This window comes from Triticum aestivum, chromosome 7A, assembly GCF_018294505.1.
Source record: "Triticum aestivum cultivar Chinese Spring chromosome 7A, IWGSC CS RefSeq v2.1, whole genome shotgun sequence".
NCBI classification, from domain to species: domain Eukaryota; kingdom Viridiplantae; phylum Streptophyta; class Magnoliopsida; order Poales; family Poaceae; genus Triticum; species Triticum aestivum.
In genome coordinates this window covers 48,930,468-48,938,369 of record NC_057812.1, presented here as the reverse complement: position 1 = coordinate 48,938,369, position 7,902 = coordinate 48,930,468, and positions in this window count along the sequence as shown.

The window sequence follows — 7,902 nt, the reverse complement described above, 5'->3', positions numbered from 1 at the left end:
GTATATGCTTGGCTCGTCAAGTATAACCTGAGTATTCCGCGTGTGCAACTGTTTTGCACCCGTTGTATTTGAGCGTAGAGCCTATCACACCCGATCATCACGTGGTGTCTCAGCACGAAGAACTTTTGCAACGGTGCATACTCAGGGAGAACACTTCTTGATAATTAGTGAGAGATCATCTTAAAATGCTACCGTCAATCAAAGCAAGATAAGATGCATAAATGATAAACATCACATGCAATCAATATAAGTGATATGATATGGCCATCATCATCTTGTGCTTGTGATCTCCATCTTCAAAGCACCGTCATGATCACCATCGTCACCGGCGCGACACCTTGATCTCCATCGTAGCATCGTTGTCGTCTCGCCAATCTTATGCTTCTACGACTATCGCTACCGCTTAGTGATAAAGTAAAGCATTACAGGGCGATTGCATTGCATACAATAAAGCGACAACCATATGGCTCCTGCCAGTTGCCGATAACTCGGTTACAAAACATGATCATCTCATACAATAAAATTTAGTATCATGTCTTGACCATATGACATCACAACATGCCCTGCAAAAACAAGTTAGACGTCCTCTACTTTGTTTGTTGCAAGTTTTACGTGGCTGCTACGGGCTTAAGCAAGAACCAATCTTACCTACGCATCAAAACCACAACGATAGTTTGTCAAGTTGGTGCTGTTTTAACCTTCGCAAGGACCGGGCGTAGCCACACTCGGTTCAACTAAAGTTGGAGAAACTGACACCCGCCAGCCACCTGTGTGCAAAGCACGTCGGTAGAACCAGTCTCGCGTAAGTGTACGCGTAATGTCGGTCCAGGCCGCTTCATCCAACAATACCGCCGAACCAAAGTATGACATGCTGGTAAGCAGTATGACTTATATCACCCACAACTCACTTGTGTTATACTCGTGCATATAACATCAACACATAAAACCTAGGCTCTGATGCCACTGTTGGGTAACGTAGTAATTTCAAAAAAATTCCTACGCACACGCGAGATCATGGTGATGCATAGCAACAAGAGGGGAGAGTGTTGTCTACGTACCCTCGTAGACCAACAACGGAAGCGTTATAACAACGTGGTTGATGTAGTAGTACGTCTTCACGGCCCGACCGATCAAGCACCGAAACTACCGTACCTCCGAGTTTTAGCACACGTTCAGCTCGATGACGATCCCCGGACTCCGATCCAGCAAAGTGTCGGGGAAGAGTTCCGTCAGCATGACGGCGTGGTGACGGTCTTGATGTTCTACCGTCGCAGGGCTTCGCCTAAGCACCGCTACAATATTATCGAGGATGATGGTGGAGGGGGCACCGCACACGGCTAAGAGAACGATCACGAAGATCAACTTGTGTGTCTAGAGGTGCCCCCCTGCCCCCATATATAAAGGAGCAAGGGGGAGGGGCGGCCGGCCAGGGAGGAGTCCTACTCCTACCGGGAGTAGGACTCCCTCCTTTTCCTTGTCCAAGTAGGAGAGGGGGAAGGAAGGGAGAGAGGAGAGGAAGGAAAGGCCCCCCCCCTCCTTGTCCAATTCGGACTAGAGGGGGAGGGGGCGCGCAGCCTGCCCTGGCCGCCCCTCCTCTTCTCCACTTTGGGCCCATGAGGCCCATTGACCCCCGGGGGGTTCCGGTAACCCCCCGGTACTCCGGTTTTATCCGAAACTTCTCCGGAACACTTCCGGTGTCCGAATATAGCCGTCCAATATATCGATCTTTATGTCTCGACCATTTAGAGATTCGTCGTCATGTCCGTGATCAAATCCGGGACTCCAAACAACATTCAGTACATCAAAATATATAAACTCATAATGAAACTGTTATCGTAACTTTAAGCGTGCGGACCCTACGGGTTCGAGAACAATGTAGACATGACCGAGACACGTCTCCGGTCAATAACCAATAGCGGAACCTAGATGCTCATATTGGCTCCTACATATTCTACGAAGATCTTTATCGGCCAGACCGCATAACAACATACGTTGTTCCCTTTGTCATCGGTATGTTACTTTCCCGAGATTCGATCGTCGGTATCTCAATACCTAGTTCAATCTCGTTCCCGGCAAGTCTCTTTACTTGTTCCGTAATACATCATCTCACAACTAACTCATTAGTTGGAATGCTTGCAAGGCTTATGTGATGTGCATTACCGAGAGGGCCCAGAGATACCTCTCCGACAATCGGAGTGACAAATCCTAATCTCGAAATACGCCAACCCAACATGTACCTTTGGAGACACCTGTAGAGCTCCTTTATAATCACCCAGTTACGTTGTGACGTTTGGTAGCACACAAAGTGTTCCTCTGGCAAATGGTAGTTGCATAATCTCATAGTCATAGGAACATGTATAAGTCATGAAGAAAGCAATAGCAACATACTAAACGATCGGGTGCTAAGCTAATGGAATGGGTCATGTCTATCACATCATTCTCCTAATGATGTGATCCTGTTAATCAAATGACAACACATGTCTATGGTTAGGAAACATAACCATCTTCGATTAACGAGCTAGTCAAGTAGAGGCATACTAGTGACGTTTAGTTTTTCTATGTATTCACACAAGTATTATGTTTCCGGTTAATACAATTCTAGCATGAATAATAAACAATTATCATGATATAAGGAAATAAATAATAACTTTATTATTGCCTCTAGGGCATATTTCCTTCAGCAGCTGCACAAACTAACAAACACTTGCACACAACGCGAAAAAGGGGTTGTCAATCCCTTCACGGTCATGAACAAGAGTGGGATCTAATAGATAGGTATAAAAGGAAAATAAAAAGGCAAACTAAAGTAAATATAAATAAATTACAGCAAGGTATTTTGGGGTTTTTTGATTTATGGATCTCGAAATATATGATGGAAAATAGACCCGGGGGGGGGGCATAGGTTTCACTAGAGGCTTCTCTCTTGAAAGAAAACATACGGTGGGTAAACAAATTACTGTTGAGCAACTGATAGAAAAGCGCATAGTTATGATGATATCTAAGGCAATGATCATGAATATAGGAATCACGTCCGTGACAAGTAGACCAAAATTATTATGCATCTACTATTATTACTCCACACATAGACCGACTCCTGCATGCATCTAGAGTATTAAGTTTATAAGAATAGAGTAATGCTTTAAGTAAGATGACATGATGTAGAGGGATAAACTCAAGCAATATGACATAAACCCCATCTTTTTATCCTTCATGGCAACAAAGCAATACATGACTCTCTACCCCTTCTGTCACTAGGTGAGGACACCGCAAGTTTGAACCCAAAGCTAAGCACCTCTCTCATTGCAAGAAAAACCAATCTAGTTGGCCAAACCAAATCGATAGTTTGAAGAGAAATACAAAGATATCTTAATCATGCATAAAAGAGTTCAAAGAAGACTAAAATAATATTTATAGATAACCTAATCAAAACAATTCATCGAATCTCAACAAACGCACAACAAAAGAAGATTACATCAGATAGAACTCGAAGAACATCGAGGAGAACATTGTATTGAAGATCAAAGAGAGAGAAGAAGCCATCTAGCTACTAGCTCTGGACCCTTAGGTCTGTGGTAAATTACTCACGCTTCATCGAAAGGGCAGAAAGGTTGATGTAGAGGCCCTCCGTGATCGAATCCCCCTCGGCGGAGTGCCGGAAAAGGCCCCAAGATGAGATCTTACGATAACAGAAGCTTGCGGCTGTGGAGAAGTAATTTGGTGGACGCTTCTGATGTTTGGGGAATATTTGATAATTTATAAAGATGGAACTAGGGTTAGGGGACTCCCAAGGGGCACACAAGCCAGGGGGCGCGCCCTGAGGCCTTGTGGCCTCCTTGGGACTCTTCTGTCCATCTCTCCAAGTCTTGTGGCTGTCTTCTGGTCTTAGAAAAATCATCATAAAGTTTTATTCCATTTCGACTCTGTTTGATATTCGTTTTCAATAAAAGTCAAAAACAAGGAAAAACATAAACGGGCACTGGGCTCTAGGTTAATAGCTTACTCCCAAAACTAATATAAAATAGCATATTAATGCATACAGAACATCCAAAACAGATAATATAATAGCATGGAACAATCAAAAATTATAGATACGTTGGAGACGTGTAAGCTACCACCATAAAGGATCCCCACATAACCCTCACAATCTGCTGCTATTTCATGATATGGTGCCGCTTGTTTCACTATGATTTTATCAGCTGGTGTGGATGATTGTACAGCTAATACAACATGTTTTCACCAACAAAGTATAGCTAAAACATATTAATTCATTAATTACTTGTTGCTAAAAATAGTTTTGCTAGGATATATCCTTGTGTCCACACAACTATCTAAACATACTCCCGTATGTATACACAGTATAAAACCTGGATCCAATGTGGATATTATTACGGGAAAGATTAATTACTACCATAGAATTGGTGTCAAAATTTATTACTTGCTCAAATAGTTTTTTTTATGAATTTTACTAAAATAGTTATTTATATAGTTATTTTTTTGCGTGAGAAACTTCCAACATATTCATCTTCAATCATGGCAGTACAAAGATCAACAGAGATAAGAAAAATTATAACCAGGTCTGTGGACCACCTAGCGATGACTACAAGCACCAGAGCGAGCCGCGCGTCGCCATCATTACCCCTTCCTCGCTGGAGCTGGGTAAAACTTGTTGTAGTATACAGGCAGGAAGTCGTCGTGCTAAGGTCCCATAGGACCAGCGCACCGAAGCAGCAACCATCGCCGATGAAGAAAGTCATAGATCGAAAGGATCAATCCTATAAACACCACAAAGACGAACGAAGACCGGATCCAAACTGATTCACCGAAGACCAACGCTGATCGAATCCTGTGAGATCTGACGAAGACACATGATTCGTCTCCAACGTATCTATAATTTTTTATTAGTCCATGCAATTATATTATCAATATTGGATGTTTTATATACATTTACTAGCAACTTTATATAAATTTTTGGGACTAACCTATTAACTTAGTGCCCGGTGCATTGTGCGAGTTGCTGTTTTTTGCTTGTCTTTTTACTTTGCAGAATATCAATACCAAACGAAGTCCACATGCCACGAAAGTTTTTGAAGATTTTTGCTGGCAAGAAGAGAACTTGAAGCTTCTAAGGCCAGGAGAAGAGGCTCGTGGGGCCCACTAGACACCAGGGCGCGCCAGGGGCCTCTAGAGCGCCCTGGTGGGTAACGATCCATCTAGAGGCCTTTTCCGGCACTCTACTGGAGGGGGAAACGATCACGGAGGGGTTGTTCATCATCCTTGCTGCCCCTCCGATGATGCGTGAGTAGTTTACCACGGACCTACGGGTCGTAGTTATTAGCTAGATGGCTTCTTCTCTCTTTTTGATCTTCAATACAATGTTCTCCTTGATGTTCCTGGAGATCTATTTGATGTAATGACTTTTTGCGGTGTGTTTGTTGCGATCCGATGAATTGTGAGTTTATAATCAGATCTATCCATGATATTATTTGAGTTCTCTCTGAACTCTTTTATGCATGATTGTTATAGCCTCGTATTTCGACTCTGAATTATTTGTTTGGTTTGGCCAACTAGATTGAATTTTCTTGCCCTGGGAAGAGGTGGTTTGTGATGGTTCGATCTTGCCATGCTCAATCTCTCCGACAGAAAGAGACATGACAGGCATGTATCATTACTATTAAGGGTAACAAGAGGGGTTTATTCATACGTGATTTTATCTTTTTTACATTATGTCATCTTGCCTAATGCATTACTCCATTTTTTCATGAACTTAATACACTAGATGCATGTTGGATATCGGTCGATGTGTGGAGTAATAGTAGTAGATGCAGAATCATTTCGGTCTGCTAATCTTGGACATGATGCCTATATACATGATCATTGCCTTGGATATGATCATAATTATTTGCTTTTTTGTCAATTTCCCAACAGTAATTTGTTTACCTACCGATGATGTTTTCTTTAGAGAAACCTCTAGTGAAAACTATGCTCCCAGGTTCTATCTTTTATATAATAAAACTCCTAAAAATACCTTGCTGCAGTTTTATTTTATTTATTTTGTTCTTTGTTTTAGTTAGATGTATTTATAAAACCCTATACAATTTAATCTATCTCAATACCATTGAGGGATTAACAACCCCTCTACGCGTTGGGTTGCAAGTATTTGTTGTTTGTGTGTGCTACCTCTTGAGCTTGCGTTGGTTTTCCCCGAAGAGAAAAGGATGATGCAGCAGAGTAGCATAAGTATTTCCCTCAGTTTTTGAGAACCAAGGTATCAATCCAGTAGGAGGCCACGCGCAAGTCCCTCGTACCTACACAACACAAAGAGCTCAATGCAACCAACGCGATTAGGGGTTGTCAATCCCTTCACGGTCACTTACGAAAGTGAGATCCGATAGATAATATTTTTGGTAGTTTTGGTATAGAGATGCAAAGTGGAAAGTAAAAGACAAAGTAAAAACAAAGCAAGATTAAAGTGATGGAGATTGATATGATGAGAATAGACCCGGGGGCCATAGGTTTCACTAGTGGCTTCTCTCGGGAGCATAACTATTCTACGGTGGGTGAACAAATTATTGTTGAGCAATTGACAGAATTGAGCATAGTTATGAGAATATCTAGGCATGATCATGTATATAGGCATCACGTCTGTGACAAGTAGATCGAAATGATTCTGCATCTACTACTATTACTCCACTCATCGACCGCTATCCAGCATGCATCTAGAGTATTAAGTTAAAAACAGAGTAACGCTTTAAGCAAGATGACATGATGTAGAGAGATAAATTCATGCAATACGAAATAAACCCCATCTTGTTATCCTCGATGGCAACGATACAATACGTGTCTTGCTGCCCCTTCTGTCACTGGGAAAGAACACTGCAAGATCGAACCCAAAGCTAAGCACTTCTCCCATGGCAAGAACTACCAATCTAGTTGGCCAAACCAAACGGATAATTCGAAGAGACTTGCAAAGATAACCAATCATACATAAAAGAATTCAGAGAAGATTCAAGTATTGTTCATAGATAAACTTGATCATAAACCCACAATTCATCGGTCTCAACAAACACACCGCAAAAAGAAGAAGATTACATCGACTAGATCTCCACAAGAGAGGGGGAGAACATTGTATTGAGATCGAAAAAGAGAGAAGAAGCCATCTATCTAATAACTATGGACCCGAAGGTCTGAGGTAAACTACTCACACTTCATCGGAGAGGCTATCATGATGTAGAATCCCTCCGTGATGACGGCCCTCTCCGGCGGAGCTCCGGAACAGGCCCCAAGATGGGATCTCGTGGATACAGAAAGTTGCAGCGGTGGAATTAGGTTTTTGGCTCTTGTTCTGATCGTTTGGGGGTACGTGGGTATATATAGGAGGAAGAAGTACGTCGGTGGAGCTTCGAGGGGCCCACGAGGCAGGGGGGCACGCCCTAGGGGGGGTGCCCCCCACCCTCGTGACCGCCTCTTCGATGCCTTGGCGTAGGGTCCAAGTCTCCTGGGTCTTATCCGGTGAGAAAATCACATTCCAAAAATGATTTTTCTGTTTGGACTCCGTTTGATATTCCGTTTCTTCGAAACACTGAAATAGGCAAAAAACAGCAATTCTGGGCTGGGCCTCCGGTTAATAGGTTAGTCCCAAAAATAATATAAAAGTGGAAAATAAAGCCCAATATAGTCCAAAACAGTAGATAACATAGCATGGAGCAATCAAAAATTATAGATACGTTGGCGACGTATCGGTGTGCAGGTGTTGTTTACATAGTATTGCTTGGTTCTCATACTGGATTGATAACCTTGGTTTCATAACTGAGGGAAATATTTATTTGTACTATACTGCATCTCCGATGACGCAACTCACTAGTAGCAACACACCTCCACACGCCCACCGATGACGCTAGACAC